The 27,785-nt window shown below is 36.6% G+C and overlaps 1 protein-coding gene across 5 annotated transcripts in view; it reads right to left on the bottom strand.

The window, feature by feature from the left end:
* CRACR2A (calcium release activated channel regulator 2A) overlaps nucleotides 1-26,930 on the bottom strand; it is a 235,872-nt gene extending 208,942 nt beyond the window's left edge. The window contains exons 1-4 of one of the 5 annotated variants that reach the window (XM_074269245.1): nucleotides 26,447-26,531; nucleotides 22,443-22,575; nucleotides 20,335-20,507; nucleotides 2,068-2,322 (exon numbers count right to left, since the gene is read on the bottom strand). The gene's annotated coding sequence lies outside the window, so the exon portion shown is untranslated. Of the gene's footprint in view, nucleotides 1-2,067; nucleotides 2,323-20,334; nucleotides 20,508-22,442; nucleotides 22,576-26,446 lie in introns of all 5 variants that reach the window. The other 4 variants (XM_074269243.1, XM_074269242.1, XM_074269244.1 and 1 more) reach the window with 4 other exon arrangements.
* Between the last annotated feature and the right edge of the window lie 855 nt (nucleotides 26,931-27,785).

The following is a 27,785-nucleotide window of genomic DNA, read 5'->3' as shown; positions in this document are numbered from 1 at the left end:
AATCCTAAATAAACCTACTCCTTACCACTGCTATCCCCCAGGGGAAAAAAAAAGAAATACAGAGGACATATGAATTAATTGTCATTCACTGAAAAGTTAAAGGTTATAAAAGAGAGAAAGGGGTTCTCTCTCCTGGGAAAACTTATCCATTATTGGAGAAGTCTGGCAATAGTTTCCTCTGATCTCATGGTGTTGAAAGATAGTTTTTATTTCATCATCATACTCAATCATATTTATCATAATGTCAAATAGTCAGAGGCAAATTAAGAGAGATCATCCAGAGGGAGCTTTAAATAGATTTTCATAGCACTCACATGTTTTGCTGGTTCTGCCACCCAGGAGAGCACAATGATTAGAGGTGGACATTAGTCTTCCTCCAGTTTTCAGTTGGGACAGAAGTACTTAGGGACCCCTGGTCTAGGAAGTAGAGTAGCAATGGGAAAAAGAATCCTGGGCTAGCAATCTGAAGACTGTAGATGAGGCATCCTTTGAGCTTTTTTGTAACTGCATTCTTTGCCTATGTCACCTTTAAGATCCAATTCATTTCTGCAATTCTGTGATAAATAGGCGGCACTACTGCACCTTGCACTAGTCTAAAACCTTGCCAGATTTGCCGTTGTGAGTGACATCATAACAAATTCAGGCAGCCTCACCCTTATCAAATATTTGAGAAATATTCACTGATCTTGGACCTCAATTTTCTAATTGTAAAATGAGGGCGTGAGGACTCTAACATCCCTTTCAAAGATAAATCCTAAGATCCTGTGATTCTTATTCTGATAATGCATAAATGATCAAAAACTATGGAGCCTAAACTAATGGAACTAGTGTGCCTTCATGTAATGGAAGTCAATTAACAAATATTTATAGGGCATTCAATATGACCAAGGCATAAATTGAGGTCCTATGGGAAGTCCCAAAGCACTCTCCCTACTCTCCAATACAGCTAAAATTCTGACAATAATAGAAAAGTGATATACAACTATACAAGCAATGAGCTGGGCGCGATGACTTGTATGGCTAGTCACTGCCTCAGAATTGGCACTGCATTGTATTTAATATCTCACTGAGTGAGGGAGGTATGTGTATAGAAGATATGGGGGGGGGGGCGAAAAGTGGCCTATAATCTTAGGCAAAAACCCAAGTTGTAAGGCATTATGTTATAGAAATCATAATGGACTTAGAGTAATAAGACCTGGGTTTGAATTTTGATTCTGGCATGTACTAACTATATGACCTTGGACAATCTCACTGAGATTCTATTTTCCTCATAAATAAAATAAAAAAATATTTATACTACCTTCTCACATGAATAAAGCCTTTTGTAAATTGTAGAGGACAATGGCTTAAGAGAGCACAAGACAAAGCTAGCAGTCAGCCAAGCAGTCAATAATAACAGTGAGCTATTATTTTCAATAGGCATTTTCTGGGGAATTGGCAACCCTGACTGTGCTACTCTATTAACCAGGTCATCCAGAAGAATACCAAAAATTCAGAATCTTGCTACCTCTGCTACTTTTGTGATTTTAAACAAGTCAACTCCCCTTTTCTTGGGTTCAGTTTCCTCTTCTGTAAAATGAAGGGACTGGTCTGGATAACATCGAAATTCCCCTTCCACACGTAAATGTTAGGCTTTTATACCCACTCACCACAAGGAAAATTCCTTCAGGATTAAGGTAACAATCTTGATCTTGTGGAAAACATTTGATTAGTTCCACATTGTATTTTCTGTATCTAAAAATCAAGCACCCTTGCCAGACTAGAAAGAGAAAAGTATTAGAAAATTAAACCTATCAAGGCTATCCTATGAATGTGTGAAACTGAAAGCACAGAAAACTCAGATGTTTTCTAAGGTTGGTCTGATTGGCCAACTGGTTAAGTTCTCAGGGAGTTACCTGAACCACCATCTTGAGTTTACATCATCACTACCACCATCATCATTACCATCATACAAAGTCTTTGTTGATTGCTCTCAGCCTTCCTTTTCCCCCCTCCATCCCTGTAAAATCTTGACCTCAAGTCTTCCCACTTTTATCAAAAGAACAAGTCACATAGATGGTCACACACCTGTTTTGAGGACAAGCTCAATTCTTTATACTTCGAGTTTCTCTCAATCCTCAGGACATTTGCTTCTCTAGTTTTCCTCTCGTTTCTTGCTCTCCTTGGAAAGAGATCCAGTTGAGATAGATAGATGTATTTCCCAGATGATAAAATTTATGAAGAATAACAATTCACATAAAGGCTACACCCCTTTGTCAAGCAATCATAATCACATGATCATGTCTCTGAGCCAGCTTCCTTGAAGGATCAGATTGATGTCATCTACAAAAGAAATAGAGTAAAGACTTTCTTACTTTGGCTTTAATTAAGTTGGCCACACTTTCTCCACTCTTTTATACAAATTTGTAAATTTGTGAACTGTATTTAATGCAATATATCATTTTGTATTTTTGAAAATCTTTTAATATCTAGCTTAATAAAAGACAGCTGAATTCTACTATTTCTACATTCAAGCAGTTGTGATATTTTGATTGAAATATTTGGAGAAAATCAGGTCTCACCTAAATACATAGTTAGAGTATTTTAAAAGATAAATGACATTATTATTGTTACAAAAATAGTTTTGACCTCATAGACCTCCCAAAATGGTCTCCAAGATCTCCCCATTCACAAATTACCCTCTGAAAACCACTGGACTAGATCTCTGAGATTTCTTCAGCTGCAATATTCTATCATTTCTAAGACCCTGCTTAGGTACACCATGCCCTTTTCTGGCACACATCTCCTAAGAAAGGAGATTCCCTGTTTTTAGTATATAAATTATGGAATTACAGACTCCTTACGTATAATCCCTAAGGATCATCATAGCGTTTAGATCTAAAAATATCCTTAGAATAGAAGAAGTGGGAACACTGGGACAATACTTTGTTGGTGAAGTTGTGAACTGATCCAACCATTCTGGAGAGCAATTTGGAACTATGCTCAAAGAGTTATCAAACTATGCAAACCCTTTGATCCAGCAGTGCTACTAGTGGGCTTATATCCCAAAGAGATTCTTAACAAGGGGAAAGGACTTACGTTTGCAAAAAATGTTTGTGGCAGCCCTTTTTGTAGTGGCCAGAAGCTGGAAACTATGTGGATTCCCATCAGTTGGGGAATGGCTGAATAAACTGTGGTATGTGAATATTATGGAATATTATTGTTCTATAAGAAATGACCAGCAGAATGATTTCAGAGAGGGCTGGAGAAATTTTCATGAACTGATGCTGAGTGAAGTAAGCAGAACCAGGAAAACATTGTACATAGCACCAAGAAGATCATACAATGATCAACTGTAATAGACATGGCTTTTTTCAACAATGAGGTGATTCAGACCAATTCTTATAAACTAGTGATGGAGAGAGGCATCTGCATCCAGAGAGAGGACTATGGGGACTGAGTGTAGATTACAACATAGGTGGAAATACTATTGTTGTTGTTTGCTTGCTTAATTTTTCTTTCTCAATTTTTTTTCTTTTTGATCTGATTTTTCTTGTGTAGCATAAATGTGGAGATATGTTTTTTTTTTTAATTGCACATGTTTAACCTATATTGGATTACTTGCTATTTAGGGGAGTGTTGTTAGGGAGAGGGAAAAAACATTTGAAGTTTTTTCAAAGATAAATGTTGAAAACTTCCTTTGCATGTATTTTTAAAATTAAAAAAAAAACATTATTTAAAAAAAACACCTAGTCATAATTTAAGAAATTATCAAGGAAAACTGTTCCAATACCTTAGATCCAGAGGGTAAAACAGAAATTGAAAGAATCCACAAATCATTTTCTGATAAAGAACCTAAAATGAAAACACCCAGGATTATTTCAACCAAATTTCAGAACTCCCAGAGCAAGGAGAAAATGTAGAGGGTCACAGACAGCAGGGGAACTCTGGGTGAGGTATAAGACCCTTCAGCCCAGAGGGAACCTGCTGACAGTGTGTGGTTTGGCTCCCCATCTCCCCTAAGGGCTCTCGGCTTTCTTGAGAAGTCAAGGGGTAGTGACAACTTGTGTTATGATTAAAGCAAAGTGATACCAGGTGGAAGAATAATACCAGGTGGCAAACTACATACAATAGCAAATTGTTTATGTGGTTCCATGTACACAGTATATACTTAGCACATGCTCAGTGTTGTTTTGGTTATATAAGGACATAAAGGTATATGGGATAAAAAAAACTTGGAATAAATGGACTCCATATTTCCACCATCCTTGAGAGTCTCACCTCATCACTTCTCCACTTGGACAGTATGTTTTAATCACCCCCATCGTGGAGCTCTAGAAAGCACAGTAGGTTTTGTCACCCCAACTTGGGGGCTCTGGAAAGCAGGACACAACAAGAAAATATGCAAAGGACTCAAAAAAACAAAACAAAACAATTCAAAAATTGTGGACCCATAGTATTACACAAGGTTTAGAAGCTTCCAGATTATAGGAGTGTAAGGCTTGGGATATGATATTGTGAAAGGCAAAGAAGTTAAAAGGAGTTAGTATCACAACAAAGAATAACCTACTCAGCAAAACTAAAAGATCCAGGAAATAGTGCAGGAGAGAAGGGGGAAGAGGAGGGGAGAGAGTGAACATTTAATTAAATAGAGGATTTCCAAGTATACCTGACAAATTCCTAATGAAAAGACTAGAAAATTTGAAAACAGGAGATTTAAGAGGAGCATAAAAAGATAAACATGAGAGAGAAATCATAAAGCACTCAATAAAGTTAAGCTATTTATATTCCCATACGAGAAGCTAACATATATTAACTCCTAAGAACTTAAGCATTATTAGATTAGTTGAAAGGAGTCTATAAGGAAAGAGAGCATGGGTATAAGTTAATGATGTTGGTGACCTCAAAAAATCAAGGTGTAAAAAAAGAGGGGTAGAATGAAGGAAATCTTCTCACATAAAAGGGATATAGGAAGAACTTTTATAATGAAGGGGGAAACTGACAATACCAGAAGAAAAATAGACTTTTGAAGAGGGACAGGATAAAAAGAGAGAGAAAAGGATAAAGAAAAGTATGAGGAAAATACACAGTAATCATAACAGTGAATGAGATGAACTCACCCATAAAATGGAAATGGATAGCAGAATGGATTAGAACCCAGAATCCAACAGTATGACGATTACATGAGATATAGTTGGACATTTGGAATGTAAACACACACACACACACACACACACACACACACAGAGTTAAAATTAGTTCTTGAGCAGAATCAATTCTGCTTGAGCTGAAGTGAAAAAAAAACAGAGTTAGCAACCATAATCTCAAACAATGAAAAAGCAAAAATAGATCTAACAAGAGATAATCAGGGAAACTATATTTTTTTTAAAAAAAGGTACCATCAACAATGAATAAATATCAAAAATCTTCTTAAGTTTCTTTGATAAAGGCCTTTCTCAAATATGTAGGGAATACAAATTTCTAAGAAACAAAATAAGGTTGATAAGTGATCAAGGGATATGAATAGGTAGTTTTCAAAAAAAGAAATCAAAACCACAGTTTTGTAAAAAATGCTCTAAATCACTATTGATTAGAGAAATGTAAATTAAAACAACTCTATGGGACCACCTCAAACCTATTAGAAATGACAAATTCTGGGAAGGGAAGTGGAAAAATAGGTATGAACTATTGGTGGAATTTTGAACTAATCCAATCATTCCGGAGAACAATTTGGAACTTTGCCCAAAGGGTCATAAAACTCTGCATACCATCTGACCCAACAATACTACTACTAGGTCTGTATCATAAAGAGATCAAAGAAAATGGAAAAGGACTCCTATATACAAAAAGAATTTATAGAAGCTCTTTTAAAGCTTTGAAGATTGAGGGGATGCCCATCAGTTTGGGAATAGGAACTGTCCATCCTCTATATTAAATGATTGTGATGAAATAGTTAGAGAATGTGTGTGGGTGTGTAGGTGTTGTGTGTGCATGCTTTAGGAAATGATGAGGTTTCAGAAAAACCTGGAAAAACCCAAATGCATGGATGCAGAGTGAAGTGAACAAAACCGGGAGATAACTATACCCAGTTAACAGCAATATTGTATTGATGATCAATTGTGAAGACCTAGTTATTCTAAGCAATACAATGATCTAAGACAATTCCAAAGACTCAGAGTGAAAAATGCTATACATCTCCAGAGAGCAGAGCTGATAAATTCTGAGTGCTAACTGAAGTATAATTTTCTCACTTTATTTTTCTTGCGTTTTGTAAATATGGAAATATGTTTTATATGATTTCACATGTATAATTGATATTGTATTGCTTGTCTTCTCGGTAAACATAGGAGAGGCTAGAGTAATGGCAAAAATTGGGAACTCAAATTTCTTTTTTAAAAATACTAAAAATAAATGAGTAAATAATGGTTTTTAAATTGTTATTATTAGGAGAGGATTCTAAGAAGATGGCAGAATATGTCAGAAAATTCCAAATTTCCTCCACAAGAAAAAATAGAAAGTCAGAACATGACCTCAGAGGGAATACAGAGCAGTAGAAATAAACAGATATTAGGGTAAAACAGTTGTCCTAAATCAACTTGAAAAGACTCCAGGAAAGACTTGACCTTCAGGGATGGAGGCTCAACCTGAGTGAATTGCAAACACCTCCAGGCATACTCCTTAGAATCAACAAACAACAAGCCCTGGGGGCAGCTGAGATTTCAAGGCAGCCTCAGCTTTAGAAATCTTTCATCTTAAGAACAGTGTTGAGGTTTGATTGCCGAGTAGAAGATTGAAGGACCTTCCACTGCTAGGAGATCCTAAAGACAGCTGTGCTAACCAGACAAATTCCCAACTTGCCTATAGAGAAGAAACTAGCACATGGGATGCAAGGAGAGGAGAGGAGAGTCTAAGGTTGATTGCTGGATACGATCTCAGAAAATAGCAAAAGAAGAATATGAGTCTTGGGGATATCATCCCCCATACCTTGGGAACTAGAATTTGATTACACTAATAAGTGTTAGAAAAAAATCAAAATAATTTTTTAAATGAATAAGTAACGGATAAAGAACCCAATCATAGACACTTACCTGGGAATAAAAATCATTTGGGTTCATATTCGGAAGAAGATAATGGAGCTAAAAATTTTTTTTAATAAGAAATGTCAAATGATCAAGCACAAAAAGAGTTCTTGAAAGAACTTAAAAAGGACTTTAAAAATCAAAGAGATCAAAGAAAAATTAGAAAATAAGGGCAACCCAAGAAAATTATGAAAAGTCAATCAACTTGAAACAAAATCAAAAACTTAAGGAAGAAAATAATTCCTTGAAAACTAGAATTAGGCAATGGGAAGCTAATGATATTCTAAGATGGCAAGAAATAATAAATTTCTCAAGAAATAAAAGGATGAAAATAGAAGATACTTTAAGATCTCATCAGAAAAAAACCAACTGATCTGAAGAACAGAACAAGGAGAAATTACATAAAAATAATCGGACTACTTGAAAATTATGATTAAAATAAAGGATCTTGACACAATATTACATGAAGTTACCAAGGAAAATTGTCCCGAAATTCTAAAACAAGGAGGCAATGCAGACATAGAAAAAAATCCACCAATTACCACCTGAAAGGTGTCCCAGGAGGAAAACTTACAGGAATATCATAGACATGTTTCAAAGCTCTCAGGGTAAAGAGAAAATATCAAAAGCAACAATAAAAAAGCAACTTAAAAATCATGGAGCTATAAAAAGGAACAACCCAGCAGCTATTTGTTGAAGGACTATAGAATACTATATTTCGTAGAGCAAAAAAGCTGAAGCTACGGTAACTTACCCAGCAAAGTTAAGTATAATTCTGAATGAAAAAGGGACATTTAATAAAGTGAAACACTCTCAAGTATCTGTGGCTGAAAAAAAGCAAACTTAAGGGGAAATTTTACATTTAACATCCAGGAGAACTATCAGATCATATTATAAAGCAATTATAAAGGACTCGATAAGGTCAAATTGTTTACTTCTCATATGTGAAAATATTATTAGTTCTTTTATGACTGCAATAATTATCTGGGTAATTAGAAAGACTTGGACTGAGCTCTGTATGATGGGGTGATTTTAAATAAACTATTTAGGGAGAAATAAAAAGAAATAATTATCTCATACAATTGAGACATAAAAATTGATACAAAAAAGCTATTGGGGGAGAGAACAAGTAGTACTAGAACTTTACTCTCATCAATAATGGATTAAAGAAAGAATAACATACATAAAAGTCTTCTAAATTCATAAAGAGGACAAGGGGATATGGTGGTGGGGAGAGAATAATGGAGGGACTCCTGGAGAGGTGGGTAAATTAAGGAATAGAAGGGCAAGGTAGAAGAGAGGATTAAGAAGGACTAGGAATAAGGTGAGAAGAATAATGAGGAAAAATATAAAGGAAGAAAATAAACAACACATAATTATAGCTTAGAATGTGAATGGAATGAATTTACCCACAAAACAGAAACTAATAGTAGATTAAAAATTTAAATTCAACAAAATACTGCTTTCAGGAAATGCTATAAAAATGAAAGATACACACAAACATGTGGAGTAAAGGGCTGAAGTAGAATTTATTATATAAAAAGTCATAAAATAATTATGATCTTGGACAAAGTTGAAGCAAAAATTGATTTAGTCAAGGAATATCTATGTGTCAGCAATATTATTCAATATTGTTTTAGGGTATTTAAAATAACTAAATAGTATGAAATACCTGAAAGTATACTTGCCAAAACTGATTTAGGAACTAAATAGAACATAAACATAAAATACTTTTCATACAAATAAAATCAGAACAAAATTATTGAAGTAATAATTATCACTCATGGATAGGTAAAGCCAACATAATTTTTAAATAACAATTTTTATCTAATTTATTTATTCAATGCCACCCCAATTTAATTACTTAAAAATTATCTTACTGAGAAAAAAATAGGAACTTCAAAGAAACCAAAGGAAAAAGATCCTAAGGAAACATTCAACAGTATCACATCTTAAATTATATTATAATGCAAGTGTTGCTGAAGTATAAAATTGATAATTTCAATTATTTTAAATTAAAATGTTCTTGCATAAATAAAACCTATGCACCCAAAGATAAAAGGAATGAAGAAAAATTGGGGTGGGGGGGAGTTTTGCTATCTTTCTGATTGATAGAATATATTTAGGTTAGAATATTGTTGTGGTGTAGGAAATGATGAGCTGAAGATGACAGGAAAAGATAATGATGAATGTTGGAGGGGATGTAGATAAACTGGACATTAATTCATTATTGGTGAAGATTCCAAATTTAATAAAATGTTAGTTTTTTTTAAAGTCAGAACTGTTTGTTTCTGTATTTCTATCCCTAGTGCCTAAGACAGCTACTAGAACATAGAATGTCCTTAAAAAGAATAGAAGCAAATCAAGGATTTAGCAGAGGCTTGGATTTAGTATGTCCCCAAAGGTAAGAATAAACATTATTTCATGGGATTTTTTGATCATCTTAAATTTTAATGTTCATTTTAAGTACTGTTAATATAGCAGTTGGGGCACCCCCAAGTGAAACGTGGGACCTTACCTAGGGTCATTACCTCAAGTAAAAGGTATTCTGTATGTCTGCATCATCTCACAACAATAATTCACAAGAGTTATTATACAAGGCCTGACCTGGTTGTTTTTTCTCTAATCTGTCAAAGAATAAAAGTTGATGAAAGTAAAGACATTTAAATAGCATATTGCCTTCTCAATTGGGAAGGGAAATAAGTGGGAGAACATAGCAAAAAAATTGGAACTCAAAAATTTTTTTTATAAAATGAATGTTAAAAATTGTTTTTATGTGTAATTGAAGAAAATAAAATCTTAAATAAAAATAAAGTTTCATCACATTATGATATCTAAAAAAATTTTAAAATAAAAGAAATAGCATAGTTAGAAAAGTTACTACTAAAAACTCCCCCACATAAATATACTTTCCCGTAAATACAAAAACTTCCAAATTCACACACTATTAGTGGGGAAAGGAGATATGCATAGGGATTATAGATGAAGGACAAACAGATACACACATGGGAGGGCCTTACATCACCTAATTTACACAAGATCACATATGGCTTCTGGTAATATCGCACTGCTCTCCCTAACCCTGCTTCCTATTGGGTGTGGTATCTCTACATTGCTCTGCTGGCATCTACTGGTCTTTCAGTGACTATTGGACAAATTATCTGGGTTTAGATACTAGATCTGTTACTTAATCACTTAATAACTAACTATACAGTCTTTGACAAATCAAAAGAATCAAAGATGCAACATTTTGGACCTCAATCTCCTATTCTATAAAGTAGGGATAATGATATTTACATTATCTAATTCACAAGTTTGTTATGAAGAAAACATTTTGTAAACTGTAATGTTTCATGAAATCAGAGCCATCATTTTAAAGATTTTATTTCTATGCATATCCAAATGGGGCAGCTTCTATGCCACAGGGAATCCCATGGTAACATTAAGAAGAGATTTTAAGAACTCAAGACATGAAAGCTTCCTCTTCTATCCCCTAGATATTGGCAAGAAGTTTTTCCACAATATTCCAAGCTATTCTCCTAAGAACAAAATATCTCTTTATAAATTCAATAACCAAATTTGCAACTGTCTGGATTAATTACACTTTTCAATACTGAAAGTCAAACATGATATTATTATGCAGTTATATGCTGGTAAATGCTTGACAATTGACTTTTAAAATCATATGCATAATATATTTTTAAGTTTAGTCTACATTAGTAACATTCTCCGTACCACTTTCTTAAGTCTAGAAAACCCCAAAAAAATTAAAATTAAAAAAAAATCACAAAATAACACATAAAACTCTGATTCATTGTTGTTGTTGAAGTTCATTTGTTTCATTTGTGTCTGACTCTTCATGATTCCATTTGAGGTTTTCTTGACAAAAGGTACTGAAGCAATTTGCCATTTCCTTTTTCAGTTTGTTTTATAGATAAAGAAACAAAGACAAACAGGGTTAAGGGATTTCCCTGGGGTCATACAGTTAGTAAATGTCCTGAGACTAGATTTGAATTCAGTTCTTTCTTATTCTAGGCCTGGTATTCTATCCACTGTACCACCTAGCTACCCTTACTAATGATAATGTGGCTCTTCTTGTTCCCAAGGCTATTCTCTCCAAGTACAAACTTGATCCCATTGATTCTCATCTTCTGTAGCAGTTTACACTGCACTATGTGAGATGAATGTGAATGAAGAGCCAGGCAGGACACAGAACTTGCAAACCTGGGAGACTTGGAGGACGGTGGCATCTTCCTCCCCCAGTAATAGGAAAATAGGGTTTTGGGGGGAAGATAATGAGTTCTGTTTGGGACATGTGGTTGAGATGCCCAAAAGACAGTTAATGAAGCAGTACTGAAGTTCAAGAGAGAAATTATGACTAGATAGAAAGATCTGATAATCATCTGCATAGAAATCATCATTAAGAATAAGATGATGGGAACTAATGAAATCCCTAGGCTAGACAACATATAGAGGAAAGAGATGTCCAGGGCAGAACCTTGGAGAACTCCCAAGGCTAGTATCTGTGACATAGGTGAAGTAACAACAATGCACTAGAGAGAGTATGTAAGAGGAGCAGCTGATTTACAATGTTAAAGGCTTGTTGTTATTGTTGGCAGTGATGGTAATGGTCCTCCATTTGTGAAGAGGACCAGTGCTATTGGAGGCTAATTTTTTGACTTGCACATGAATTAAGTGAAGCAAAGTTGCACAAAGTTGTCAGCACTCTCTCTTCCAGAGCCAAACAAGGCAAGCCAAAAATCACAACTGTTGATGGCCCAAGATACAGTACAATGAATTACCCAACCCTTAGTTCTCTCCAATGCCTCTTCAGCCATTTTCATGGGCAATGGAACAAAATATTCTTATCTGTCTATTCTACCAGGGAAAGTCTTCACCTTCTTGAGGTAGACATCTCCATGACCTAATTCACCAATGGGTTTGAGGCTTGTCAGCTAATCTTTTTAGTCTATCCACAGAGAGTTTTACAAGGATATGGATCAGTAAAAAGGAAAAAAAAAGATGAGTAATTTTTTTAAAAGATCATGGGATATGGCAATTAAAAGATTATTGATAATTCTTTAGAGAATAGCATCAGTTGAACAATGAGTTTAGAAGCCAGCCTGTCCAGGGTTTAAAAGAGAGTGAGAAAAGGGGGAGTAAAGGCATTTATAGATGATTTTCTAAAGAAAATTAGTTAGTAAGGAAAGGGAATAAATTATGATAACTAATGGAGATGATTAGGTGGATAGGACAGACGTGAGTAGCATGTGGGCAGCATGACAGACATGTAGGCAGTAAGAAAGGAGTCAAAGATTAGAGAAAATAGGAGGATAAGGTATTTTGAGACAGAAGGAAAGGAAAATTCACACTGAGTCATAAAACATTAAATAGACTATAACTTAATATTTAGTAAATAATTGGTTACTAAGGTAAGAAAAAATTTAGAAGTATCTGTGGGTAGTCATACCATTGACCATTAAATCTAAAATCAAAATTGGCACTAAATCAAAAGAATGGGTAACAAGCAAAAGAAAATGCTTCATATAATTATGACTGTACAAACCCATCAAACTAATGACTATATATTGGGAAATAGATAAAAGTTAAGAAATTAACTCTGATTGTAAGTATTCCTTAGAGAAAACTAATTAAGGCAAAATGGTCACCAAAACACGGAAGTCAAAAAAGCCCAGAAATCCCTATAGTACCAAATATTTGTTCTTATCAAGCAGAGGGACATGACAACCAAGGAAAACATTAGCTCATATTACAAATTAATTTGCAAAATGTTACAGAGGAAATTGTTGGACGATTTTGAATAGTATCACCTTACAAAAACAGTAAAAAGCTGTAGTGAAGAAAACAAGCCTGGAGAAAATTTAATGTTGGATCCAACTAAGCTAGTTATCTCAAAAACTTGCATAAAATTGTGTAATTGAAACTGGAAAGGAATACAACAAGTAAACCCAAAATGAGATAGATTTGGTCTCATTCCTTTTGTGTGCTATTCTAATTATTGATGACAGTAGAACATCTCAGTACAAGCCTGTGGAGGAAGTGGAAGTGGTTAAGATAGAAACATGAAAGAACATAGGTAAACCCAACTCTCCCATAAACACCCTTGCAAAGATCTAAAAAAGAACCAGACAGAACAATGATCAAAAAGACCAAAACAGTAATCTTCTTCCTGCAGGAACAATCAAGGAAATAAATACTATGTAATGGAAATTTTTTTTTTTAAGAGAGAATGGCCAAATTATGGCATGTAATTGGGTAAGCTGACCATTTTTAGCTCTCATATCTTAGAAAGCATTGAAAATTAGCTGTGAGCTAAGCCCAGCACTGAAAACAAAAATAATCTTGTTAAATGCCTTTAGGAATTTGTAATGCATCATTAACAATCACAAGACATTACTCCTATATAAAATCCATCCTTTTAAAATTAGTATTCTACAATAGCTATATGATTATATACACCTTATTTCTTAAGAATCTAAATTATAGGTGACAAAAATAGCCATATCAACAACGGAGGGACATATTGGTGGCTGCAACATTTTACAACAATGACTACCTTCCAAGAAGTGTCATAAAAGAAAGTCTCTAGTACATTGAGTAGATCTCTTTTGAATGAGTAATTAAAATAAATTAACAAAAGTGGAAATATGCCTTTTAGAGAAATTCTGTTGGGTAAACAAAAGAAAGTTCAAAGTTACATGCCCACGTGTCTGAAGGTGCAGAACACACGAGCATGTCTCACCCCACCTCACTTTACCCCATACACTCCCTTCACACATATATCTCCACAAAAAAAAAAAGAAAAAAAAAAAAACCTTCAGAGAGAAGAGTCTCATTCTGCTGAGATCTTTATACTAAGACATAATTTTAACCAAAGCCAAAAACAAAAGCCAGAATGTAAACCCTGGCTAGCATAGCACAACAGCAAAGAAAGATCTGAACAACTGGTCTCTCTTGATCTCCCCCAATCTGATAATAATATCTTCAGTAAGAATCAATTGTTCTTTACTAGCAGAAACAAAGGGAATGTACACATGCCCTCCCTTTCTCTAGCAGCTGATGGACAGTCCTTTTTAGCTTCTATCACAGGAGGATAATCCCTGGTCCTAAAGTCCCCTGTAGGAACACAGTCCCAGATTTGCTCAGGGAGTAGAACCCTTGGATTCCAAGCCTGTGGACAATCTGTTGCTACCTTTCTGAATGATCCATTTCTCCTTCTCTCCTAATCTAGAGTCATATACTGGCATATGTTGGGGAAAGCACTTCTCAATTTCACTTTTACCTCTAAAAGTAGTAATTTCTTTCCCAAGCCCCTGCAGAAGTAATACTACCAATAATATGACCTCTTTTTGCTATCTGAAGGATTCTTCATTATTAAGATAAACTTTACTTGAAATGCTCCTCAAAAACTTCCCCCCCCCCCAAGGCTGGGGTTAAGTAGACTTGCCCAGGGTCACACAGCTAGGAAGTGTTAAGTGTCTGACACCAGATTTGAACTCAGGTCCTCCTGAAATTCAGGGTTGGTGCTCTATCCACTGTGCCACCTAGTTGCCCCCACTCCTCAAAAACTTATCTGTTAGAAACTCCTGGGAAGGATGCTTCTCACTTGTCCAGGCAGAGACACAAAGCTGTGTCCTACATGGAGCCAGAAAGGACAAAGTTTCTGCACCTGCTTCTTCTTCTGGCACCCTCTGCACCCTTGAAGAGGTAAAGAGAGGGATATTCTGGCTTACTTCCAACAACATTTGGTGTTGTTCTTTTAACAAGTAACTGGCAGAAATTATGTATTTTTTGGGAGTGGGGAAAGGAGAACAGGGGAGAGAAGAGATGATTCCAGCATTCTTTTGAGGGTTGTGTTTTTAAGTAGAAATATCCTATAGAGAAAATTAGATATGAAAGTCTCTTTAGTTGCTTTTTACAGTTTTACAATATTGAGTAAGAATGACTCAGATCACAGGATGCCCTAAGTGTTGATAAGTCGCACTAATAATCTCTGGACACAAAATGTTGGTAAAATATCTCTCAAAACACAAAAGCAACTTATCCAGAATTTAGTCTTTTGGATAGCAAAATTAATTCTTAGTCTTTTAGACACATTTTTAAAGAGCTTTTCTATCTTACTTCCTAAACTTTTCATCTCAAAGATTTTGTCTACTTCTTTTATACATAAGAAAAAAATATGAATTTGTCTATCTATGTCTCTCCAGATTGTACATAGATATTGTATATATAAAGAAATGTCTGCTTGGACACATACATACATTTTCTCACAAATATATATTTACAAAGATATGCTTCTTGTAAAATAAGTAGACACATATGTGTAGCTATGTCTTTATATTTTAATAGCATATAAAAATAGTTAAAATATTGACTTCAGGAAAGAAGCAGGTTTTGATGAGTCATTATATATCATGGCAAAAGTCACCAATGGGTAACCAAAGACATTTCTAAATCAAACAGAATTCTGATTTTTTAAAAGATAAGTTTTGAGGCTTCAGTTTTGTTTTGTTTTTTACACAAATAAAGGAAATATGATTTTTTAAATCATCCCCTAAGGGAGTTATAAAAGTGGATTAAAAATATGAATAACTTTTATGCTATGGGGGGAGGGTTCTTGTGTGTATGTGTGAGTGTCTGTGTGTTGGGGTGGGGAAGAAGTTGTATTATTTTGTTTTTTTAAGAAGAAATAATGTCTTTTTGGCAAAATTGGGTCTGTATGTTAAATAAATAAATAAATGAATGAATGAATGAATGAATGAATGAATAAATAAATGGATGGATGGATAAATAAATAAATAAGTAGATAGATAGATAGATAAATAGATAAATAAATAAATAAAGACATTTATCTATGTGCAATCTGAGGGCCTTTTAGAGTTAAGTCACAGAAACAGATTTCCCCACCTGAACTGTCCCCTCCAGGCTCATCTGCCTGGCTCAGAATCTCAAGTAGTGGAACACCACTAGCTATGTGACTTTGGACAAATTATTTAACTGTTCTGAATACAATTACTTGTACTACCTATCTTATATGACTTCTTTGGGGGGGGGGGAATTGCACAAGGAGAACTATAAAAGTGAATTAATAATATTACTGCTCACTGCAAGGGGTGGAGTCTATAACATAAACATAGTTTATGAATTCGATCTTCCACATATTTACTCATCTAACTTCTTGATTCAATTCAACAAACTTTTTCTAACCTGTTATTTGTGATGAGAGCTGCTACAGTCATGTCAGTGGCTTTTAAAGTTTAACTAAAGGCCCTTGTACAATATTATGGGAGATATATATATATGCAGATAATTATAATAAACAATAATATATAAGAAGTTAAAAAATATTTACTAGATAACAGAGAAATCCCCTGGATAAAGAAGCTCTTGAGTTGGATTTTAAAGGATGAGGAGGAATTCGGGAGAAGAGTAAAGAAGGCATTTCACACATTTCCGGGTGTTTTGTCCCTTCAGAACTGAGTCATGTTGGACAATTCAACTCATGTTCAATATCGAGACCTTTGTGTTCTTTTAGCCATATCTCCCTTCTCCAGGAATCATTTGCTGCTTCTAGAACTCCTTTATAGTATGTTGACTTTGAATACATATATTTTATCTCTTTCACTAAAAATCTTTAAGCTCTTTCAAGATAGGAATTATATCACTTCCTCTCTTCTCCAGACTTTGTAATCTCCACAGTGCTTAAAGCATATAAACTCAGTATTTACTTATTGATCAACAAATAAACTATCTCTGACCTCTGTGGGCCTATAATCTGAGGCAGCGATACTAACAAATAATTAGAAAATATGGAAACGGCTTTCTAACTTCCCAAACAGATAAAATATATAAGGTAAAAATGAATATCTTGGGTGACAAGTACAAAGGAAAAGTCCCAGAAGTTCAATATTTATATTCATGGAAGTAGGGAGCATAGTAGCTGTATCTCTTCTTTCTACAATGGGACTGCCCTAGACTGCTTTAGTAATTTAAAAAAGACTTTATCTACTTATCATTGAGGATTCTGAGGGCTAGAAATCCTCAAGGTCAATGATGTGTAATCTCAAAAGTAAATAAAATGAAAAACAAACCAATGGCCCAGGTAATAAGAGATTGACTTCCTGTTAGAAGTTATAATTGGTCCATTGTTCTTTAATACCCTACATTTCTGGCTTTTTCCCAAATGCTATTCCAAAGAGAGTCACAAAGGTGGAGGATGGGGGAAGAATAAAGTGAAGCTGGAGTATCCAAAACATGCACACTTAGAGAGGCTACATGAAGGAAAGGGACCCTGAACACTTCCAGCATGAGTTTTAAACAAATTTCTCACTTCTGTACCCAGTGGAAAGCTATAAAGCAGAGGTATGAAGTCTATAGATTCAAAGAGTTTTCTCTCTATAAGGCTGTCATGGAAGTCACTGATATCCCTCACTCCTATGAAGTCTCTTCCTTGTGGGTCCTATTCATTTTCAAAAGGGAATAAAAATAACTCAGATATATAATTTTTGAGCTTTGATCATTTAAACCACATATTATTAAATCATGAAAAAAGAATACAAAAATATGGCATACATTTTTTTTTTTTTTTGGCTAAGGCAATTGGGATTAAGTGACTTGCCCAGGGTCACACAGCTACAAAGTGTTAAGTGTCTGACGCCAGATTTGAACTCAGGTCATCCTTGTTAGGATTACTAGGTGAGAACTCAGGTTGTCTGGACAATGACAAGGTGACAATTCAGGTTGTCAGGACAATTACAATGTGAGAACTCAGGTTGACTTGATAAGTAACAGCTAAATTTGATCAACCAGCAGAAAAGCAATCACATGGCAGAAAGGGATTACCTGACTACTCTCTTTATGGTTAAATCATGAGAGTATACAGCACAAATATTTTCTTTGGAGGCATCTGTAAAGATTGTTGGTCCTTTAAGAGGAACCTTAGAAATCTTTTCTTCAAAAATCCATCGCCAATTATGTAGTAGCCTGGTTATCTTTAATGGAGATCCATGTGCAAAATTTGGAGCGGTGGCCAATAAAATTTGCCATTCTGGGATGGTCTCACAGCATACATTAATTTGTGCGTTAGTATAGAATGTGTATATTTTTTCAGGACTTATTCCAGATAATTGTTGTTACTCTCTTAATAGCCTTTAATAAAATCCTAGCCACAAGCACTGGGTAAGGAGTAAGGCTTTGTTCTGGTTGTGCTGGGAGGTTCACCCACTCAATCACACTGTCTCCTTGATGAAGGACTGCTGTGGGTGCCTCTTTTGTAGCAAAAACTGATATTTCCAAGGGTTTTTGAGTGACTCTTTCAACCACATTGGATAAAGCCAGTTCAACTTCTCTCAAAGCCTCTTGTGCTTCTTTTGTAAGCTGGCGTGGTGAATTTAAAGCACTGTCTCCCCTTAAAATGTCATATAGAGGTTGCAGTTGATTGGTAGTTAAGCCTTACACTGGACGCATCCATTGGATATCTCCTATTAAATTTTGAAAGTCATTTAAGGTGTTCAACTTCTCTGTTCTTAAAGAAAGTTTTTGTACTATGAGTGTCTTAGGATATACTTCATATCCTAAATATTGAAAAGGAGCATGTCTTTGAATTTTTTCTGTAGCTATATGCAGTTTGTAGTACTTTAGTGTTTCCATGGTCTTTTGTAGACATGCTTCTAACATTTGTTCTTCAGGTGCACATCCCAAAATATCATCCATATAATGTAACAATATTACTTTTGGAAATGCTTTCCTTACTGGGGTAAGAGCAGCAGCAATATACATTTGGCACATAGTAGGGCTGTTTTTCATTCCCTGTGGCAAAACTGTCCATTCATATCTTTTATAAGGCTCAGCCAAATTAACACTAGGCACTGAAAAAGCAAATCTTTTCATATGCTCCTTATCTAGAGGGATAGAATAGAAACAATGCTTAATGTCTATAACCCTCCAATGGGCATCAGAGTATAGAATAATTCAGGGAAATGGAATGAGGGGCCCAGGTCCAGGGCCCCAGGCAAAAAAGACTTGGGGTATGATGGCAGCTGATGTTACACACAAAGAACCTTTAGAAGGTCAGGACTCCTTTTCAGTCCACTCAACAGAATGAATTATTTGCTATCATGCTAGCTCTTACTTATCAAGTCAACCTGAGTTCTCACATTGTAATTGTCCAGACAACCTGAATTCTCACCTTGTCATTGTCCAGACAACCTGAGTTCTCACCTAGTAATCCTAACACATCCTGACTGCAGAGCTGGTGTTCTATCCACTGTGCCACCTAGCTGCCCCTAAAGGTGGCATACAATTCAAGCAACTAAGTTTAAATAAGTAATCTTCAATAATAAATGGGGAAAGCATGTTAAAATTGACATTAACAATAATCATAAAATTTTTATTTAAAAGTTAAACCACTGTGGTTACAACAAAGAGCAAAGGTTTCCAGAAAACACTAGAGTAAGCAAACTTTAGCTAGTAAATGAAGAAAAATGTTCCCCAAAGGCATCACCAATTTGGAGTATAAATTCATTTATAAAATTTTGCAAAGAAGGCTAGTGAATGATTATGAGAATTACATCGTGAAACAAAGAAAAGCATCAAAGGGTGAAACTAGTTTAAAAAAAACTTAGAGAGAGCCAACTAAACCTAGTGACATTTAAGGGCAAAAATAGGATAACAAAGAAGATAAATTGTTTTTACTACTAAGGATGATAAAATCACCATAATCTTACCATAACACTACAGTCTTGACTGTTCTTATTAGAGATTCAGAAATGGTACTTATTAGACCCAAGACAGCAATGGATAAAATCAAGAAAATGTAGAAAATATTAATGCTGAAGAAAACACTATTGGGAGAGCCCTGAGGGATTCATATACAAGTTATCTAAATGAGTGGAAGATACCAAAAGCACTGTGAAACATCTAGGACTTTAATTTTTTTTAATTTAAAAAAAAATATTTGTAGCAGCCCTTTTTGTAGAGACAGGGAATTGGAAACTGAGTAGATACCAATTAGTCGGGGAATGGCTGAATTAATTGTGTATATGAATGTTATGGAATATTATTGGTCTATAAGAAATGATTAGTAGGATGATTTCAGAAAGGCCTGGAGAGACTTACATGAACTAATGCTAAGGAAAGAAAGCAGAACCAAGAGAACATTGTACATACACCACATAAGATTATTAAGATGATCAATTCTGATGGGTGTGGCTCTTTTCAACAATGGGATGATTCAGTTGACTTCCAATGGACTTACCTTGGAGAGAGCCATCTGCACACAGAGAGAGGACTTTTTTGTTATTGTTTGCTTGCATTTTGTTTTCTTTCTCATTTTTTCTCTCTTTAATCTGATCTTTCTTGTGCAGCAAGATAATTATGGAAATATGTATAGAAGAATCACACATGTTTAACATATATTGGACTTGCCATCTAGGGAAGGGAGTGGGGGGAAGGGAGGGAAAAAATTTAGAATACAAGATTTTACAAGGGAGAATGTTGAAAACCATCTATGCAAATGCTTTGAAAATAAAAGACTTTTTTAAAAGAGGGTGGCTAAGAAAATATTTAGTGACAATAAATTTAGAAAAAAACTATATCAAGTTTCTCTAATAAAAGTCTGATCTATAAGAACTGATTCAAATATAGAAGGATCATAGTCATTCTCCAATAAATAGTAAATGAATGTGAACTGACAATTCTCAATGGGAGAAACCCAAATGATCAACAGCTATATTAAATTATTATTATATATTAAATTAAAGAATTCAAATTAAAGTAATTTTTCAGCCTCATACCTGATTAATAAAGATAACAAAGTCAGAAAAAAATCAAATTGTTGGAAAGACTGTGGGAAGACAGGCCATTGATGTTGGTAATAGCTATTGAATATATTTTAATTGGTTGAGTCATTCTGTAAAGCAATTTTGGATCATGCCCCTGAAAAGTCAGATGCACTTAGACTAATGGTAGGCACAACTGAGAGATAAAAGAGAAAAAAGGCATGCGTTTATAAAAATATTTATAGCAGCCCTTTATGTTTTGTCAGTGACCTGGAAGCAAAATAGATTTCTGTCAACTGGGGAAAGTCTAAGCAAATTATGCCATAGGAATTCCAGGTGAACAGCAAGAATGGTCCAATGATACTCTCATAGTGTCAAAAGAAAGCAGGAAAGGCCTACTCCACATTGAGTAAGCCCTCATTGACAAATTTAGGGGAAGGCATGGACAAGAGTCACATCTTGGAACTTCACCCTAGCGTTGCACTACTTGTCATATTGAAAGTACATTGGTTCTTGAGAATTTGTCTTTTAATTGGTTGATTCCTCTTTAAGCCTACAGCTTAAGAAAGAACGTGAAGTCTTCATCCCTCTCTAGGCTGTCCTGCTGACATATCTCCACAAGGCCTTCTCTACCAATAGGACCAGAAGAAAATACCTTTCCTTCCTCTTTAGTTTCCTTGAGGGAACTGTTTTCCCCCATTAAAATGTAAGCTTTTCCTTAGAGGGCAGGGACTATCTATTTACTTGCCTTTGCGGTGCTTAACACATACTTAAGTCCTTAATAAATGTTTCCAGACTAAGGATGATCTGTAATGTTGGAGGAAACTACAGAATCAATGAGATCCCAGACCCATTTGAAAATACAGTATGTAAGATTTAATTTCTGGGAAGCATGCTCAGACGCCTCTCACTCAGACCTGGATGCCACAAGGTGTGGGCCAGATCCCATGAAGGAGTCTCCCTTTCAGACTAGGAAATTGCCTTGTCCACCATAAGCACTGGATAAATATTTGATGAATGGTTGATTAAATGAATAAATAGATATTAATTCAGAAGCCTATTAAGATAAAATCACACAAGTGGAAAGTCTAGGATAGATAAATTAGCTGAAATTTGCAAAAGTAGAAATCTTAAGAGAGAAAGACATAAAAAAGAATGCTTTGACCATAAGCAGTCTCCAGACAATCTTTTTTCTAATGAAACCCTGAGACGATTTCATCGCTCTGCTTTCAGCAGCTTAAGCAAGATATTCATGCAGAGGAACAAATTTTGAAGTATCTGGTATAGAAAAAAAAATCCCCATCATTCTGCCTGGAGAGATCAGGACTTGGGGGAAATGACAATACATGGAAGAGATGACAATTCTGGTAAAGAATTTGACTCAGAAACTTAAGGAAAGAATTCGTCCCTTCTGAGACCCCTGTGCTTACCCAACAGGGAACTAGTGCAATAGAAATTGCTTCTATGCTCCTGATAATCAGACACCAACATCTGTACAGAGATGATGTGATACTGGAGAACTTGATTTCTATACCCCCAAGGACCAGTACTGTGGGAAGTGAACAAATAACAAATAATAACCTACCCAAATTGGAAGACAATCCACCTTGAGACCACAGAGTCAATTCAAAGTGGAGTATCTCTATGGAAGCATCGCACAGATATAAAGGATGAAAGTTGGCAGAACTTCAGAAATGTACTGGTGGGTTAAAGAGACTCTGAGGCAAGATGGGAAGAGATTCAAAGTTTAGCTTAGGTGCTGCCCCATCTAGGATGTCTCTATTCTTTCAGTAGCTAGCATTCTCTTCTCCCTCAAATTATCTTACATTGTGTACTATCTATACATGCATTATTGCCCCGGTAGAATGAAAGCTTCCTAAGGGCAGGGGCTAGTTGTTTTTATCTTTGTATTCCCTTCCTCTAACAAGTACCTTACACATAGTGAGTCTTTAATATGCTTTTGTTAAGGGTAGTTAAGTGGTGCAACGGTTAAAACACCATTCCTGAAGTCAGGAGGACCGGAGTTCAAATCTTAACACTTAATATCTGTGTGACCCTGGGCAAATCACTTAATTCCAATTGCCTCAGCCAAAAGAAAAAAAAAAAAAGTGTGTGTATATATATATATGCTTTTGTTGAATTAAATTGAGGACAATAAACAATAAAGAAGTTGAGTAACTTCCCTATAGCCACAAAACTAATAAATGTGCCCAATAGGCTTTAAACCCAGATCTGTTTTATCACGTCTAGTATTCCTACCCCCTTCATTATCTTTTTTGCTTCTTTTTATATCCTCAACATTTAGCACAGGGCCTGACACATACTTAAAAATTACCCATTGAGTGATTGATACTAAATAATCACATAAACTTAAGCATATCATGCAAGTAGTCTCCTCTGCAAAATGGGGGAGATGATACTTAAAAGTATCTATTTACTTTTGTAGATTATCAGAAAAGCACTTAGTAAATCTTAAAACCCCACAGAAATGTATTATTAGTATCGATAGTATTCTTTCCAGCTCCAATTATTCTATGATTCTATAAAAGATTATTATCAGAATAGCATAATACTTCAGTGTCTCTCAAAACAAAACAAAACAAAACAAAAAAACGTTCTTGCCATGTCACAATATCCTGTGTTTCCTCACTTCCTTTTGCCAATTTCTGACTGGCGGCAGGGAGAGGCAGTAGCATTAATATGTGTGCACTAATTTGTCTATGAAGCATATACTGGGAATGGAACATGGTTGCACTGATGATTGGACTGGTGGATAGCATCCAATTCTGTTGAATTTCCACATGTCCTAGGTTGAATAAAGTGAGGAATCAACTGTCCTGATGACCCTTTTCTCTGATGTGCTGATGTTCCCTGATGATCTTTTCCCCTGAGAAAGACAGAAGAATCAACTTAAAAACAAGGACCAGAGGGGAAAAAAGAAGGGATAAGGATGAGAAAATCTTGAATGATCAAAGCTTGACTGCTCAGGGATTTCTCTATGGTCTTCAGGTACTGGTTATCCTCACTTTTTATTACTGTATGCAAGGCAAGAAGGTGACACAGTGGATTGAACGCTGTACTTGGAATCAAGAAGAGCCAAGTTAAAATCCTGCCTTAGATTCTTTAACTAGCTGTGTGATACTGGGCAAATCAATTAACCTCTCTGGACCTCAGTTTCCTTATCTATAAAATGAAGCAGTTAGGCTAACTGACTTCAAAATCATTTAGATGACTCTAAATCTACTTGATCCTATGAAGGATTAGATTTGTTCTTGTCTTCAGATGCTGAAACTAGAAGCTGCACAGAGGAAAATTGTGGCTTGACAATTAGTATTTCTCGGCAAATAGTGGGTTTCCCTTCCCTTGTGATTTCCAAGTAAAGGCAAGGTGGCCCTTTGTTGTATATAAAGACGTAGGAAGAGGTTACTGTCAAAATGCTAGTAAGACTGGGTCATCTGAGGTGCCTCAAACTCTGACGTTTTGTGATTGAGCATGAACTTGACTTGAACAAGAGAATATGAATCTCTTCTACATTCTAGACAATAAGTTTCTAATTTTATGTGTAAATGTGTTATGATTAATGGAAAAGCACAATCCTTGGAATCAGGATGCTTGATTCTGAGAATAATTAGTTGCATGATGAAGTAAAGCACCCTTTATTCTGGACCCCAGTTTCCTTATATATAAAATGAGGAGATTGGTTTAGATGGTGATAAATTCTCTTATATCTGAGGAACAGGTAGATGGCAAAATGGATAGAGCATTGGGCCTGGAGTTAGGAAGAAGGAATTCATTTTCCTGAATTCAAATTCAACTTCAAACACTTACTAGCTGTATAATCTTGGGCAAATCCTGTTTCCTCATCTGTAAAATGAGCCAGAGAAGGAAATGGCAGACCACTCCAGTATCTTTGTCAAAAATACCTCAAGTGGGATAGTGAAGAGTCAGAAACAACCGAACAAAACTACTTTTATGGCTTTAAAGAAAAAGTGTGGCTCTGGAGAAGTGATATGGAGCCAATTAGCAACTTACTAGTTCTCTAGGGGAGAAAGCCTCCCTCTCAATCAGATTTCCCCCAATAACTTTCCAAATTAACAAAGCAGACCTTCAATCAGAGTCTACTATTCTATACAGTATGGAAAGTGGAACAAATTGTCAGACAGGGTTTCCATGAGGTGGCAGGTAACTACGGCTCCCTACCAGTATCACCCTAAAAAGATAGTTTACCTACAGTGAGTGTATTTTTCCAGGCCAAAAATCAGATCCTGTGAATCAACAAACGATATTGCTTTTACAAAACCTCACTAAAAGCCTTTTTTCTTTTCCTGAAATTTGAGCTGTTTCAAAAAAAAAAAAAAATAGAATGCAATTGTAATGTTATCCCCACAGGATGCTGGGAAAATATGCTGTTCCCTTCTGGGAGATATTTTTATGGGCACCCTTACAGGTTAATATGTTTGAAGTCCCATTGTTTTTTAAAGACCTGAACTGATTCCAAGTTTACCATCATTTTAGGGTCCAAATTTCCCCTTGCCTTTATCACATGGCTAAAAAATTACAAGGCCAGACCACAAAATATACTCATACTGGGGGCCTCCAGAGGAAGTGGAAAGTCAGTAACTATTGGTTTCCTCTCTCATACCATTCTAGGAGACACTGTGAAGATTTTCTTCCATCTTATTTTTCTTTTTTCCTTCCTTCCTTCCTTTATTTTCTCTGTCTCTCTCTGTCTCTTCTTTCTGTGTCTGTCTGTCTGTCTGTCTGTCTCTCTCTCTCTCTCTCTCTCTCTCTCTCTCTCTCTCTCTCTCTCTCTCTCTCTCTCTCTCTCTCTCTCTCTCTCTCTCTCTCTCTCTCTCTCTCTCTCTCTCTCTCTCTCTCTCTCTCTCTCTCTCTCTCTCTCTCTCATTTTAGCCATCTTGCCTGAAGATAACAGTAATACTTGCACCCAATAAGCATTTATTAAGTTTCTCCCATGTACAAAGCTGGCTGCTATAAAGCAAGGAAAACACATACACACCAGACAAACAGCCGGGCACAAAAGATTTCACATTAGGGACCTTCAAGGAGAACCTCTGGCCTGGTTTCTCCTAGAATCTTCCGTCTTTGTGGACATATGGTTGTATCTTGCCTAAACTTCCCCAGTGGCTAGCACAGCACTATGCAAGACACCTAATCAGTGTCTCATTTCCCCATCCTTGGAGTCTGACTTTGAGTTTAACACCAGTTACCATCAGAACATAGTCTCTTTTCCCTGAAGCAACCTTCTAAAGTCCCCAAGATGAAGAGACCAGAAGGGACTCCTCTGAGCAAGGTCGCAAGCCGAGTCAGTCCTAGGGAACTCTGGGACCCCGGGCCCAGGGCTATCCATCTGACCAGACCACCTCCTCAAAAGGCAGGACGGGCCCTATACCCACTCTCTCTTCTCCCTCCTCTATCTCTCTTCCCTTCCCCTCGGCCATAGGAAGTGTCATTCCACACCCCACTTGTGAAAGTCAGAGCGGCAGGAAGCAGATGGTCTAGTTGCAGGCTGTGGGGGAGAGGCCCTCCGCAGGCCACCGTTCCTCGGGGACAAATTCCGGTGGATCTTACCTGGAGTCTCCCCCCACTCCCAGCTCCTCCTCTGGGCTCCTCTGACAGCTGTTCAGCAGCGCAGCCTTGCTCTCTCCATGTGCCTGGTCCGTCCTGCTCCGCTCCTAGCACTGCCCAGCCCCTGCCAAGTCGGAAGCGGGACAGGACAAAGCAGCCTGGCTTGGGATAATAAACTAGTTGCCCTCGCGTGTGCGAGCCCCGGGGCCCGCTGCAGACTTTCCAAGCGCCTCCAAACACCGCAGGACCAGGATCCAAAGTTGAAAGATCGGGCGGCGAGACATCAGAGGCTCGGGGAAGGGGGTGGGGGAGAGGAAGGGGGGAGCTCCGGACTCGGGGAGGCGGGGCTGGCGATGCCCTCGCCTACCTCACAGGTTTTGCCTCCCTGGTCCCTGAGTTCCCAGGCCCCCCTCTGCTTGTCGCCCAGTGCAGAAGTGAACGGGGGAGAAGTGGCTGTGTGTCGGTGAGCTCTTGTCCCGGCGGATCTGGACTGGGCCGTTCGTTGCCTGGTGTCGGAGGCAGAGTGTCCCCAAACATAAGAGTTATAGTGCTTACTTCTAAATACTTTATTTGTTCTGAATCTGACTTGTGATCTCCTAAGTGCACCGGGGAAGGAACTTTCCGGGCCACTGCAGATCAGTAATCTCTCTGCCGGTGCTCCTGCATACGCGTTACCCAACTGATCGAAAATACCCTTAAAAGAAAAGAGAGTGCGAATGGAAAAGAAAAGGGAGGGGGACGGAAGCATTCAGTAAGCCCCTACTATGTGCCAGGCGTCCTACTTTTGGTCCTCACAATAACTCAGGGAGTAGATGCCATTATTATCCCCATTTTTTTATTGAGCACCCTGAGGCAGACACAGGTTAAATGGGTTACACAATTAGCGAATCTGGTCAAATTGGAACTCAGGTCTTGTCCCAGAACTTACTTAAAGAGATAATGAGCTGTTTTACTCCCCCTCCCTCAACTACCTCCCAGGCAGCACACACTTATATTCCCTTCTAACCAAACCAGGGCATTGGCCCCGGGTTCCATACACTAAGAAAAAGATTCTTAAATTGTGAGTCTCCTACTGAATGTGGGGGTTCCAAAATTGGGATTTTTAAAATCTGTAAATGTTTGGTTTGTGTACTTATTTTATGTACCTATATACCTGGGGTCGCGTAAAACTTTCTTGAGCAAAAAGGGGTCAAGAGTGGCAAAAGTTCAAGAAGCCGTTAGCAGGGCTCCTTTGCAAAGGACTGGCTGCCGTACTGTGGAAAGAGGCTCAGTACAGGGTTGTAGGAAAGTTTGGGCTCTGAATAAGGAAAAGTTGTCGGAAATGGAAAGGGTTTCTTCAGTT

This window comes from Sminthopsis crassicaudata, chromosome 5 (assembly GCF_048593235.1).
Source record: "Sminthopsis crassicaudata isolate SCR6 chromosome 5, ASM4859323v1, whole genome shotgun sequence".
NCBI lineage: Eukaryota > Metazoa > Chordata > Mammalia > Dasyuromorphia > Dasyuridae > Sminthopsis > Sminthopsis crassicaudata.
The sequence above is the reverse complement of the archived record's forward strand: the minus strand, read 5'-3'. Positions and strand labels throughout refer to the sequence as shown.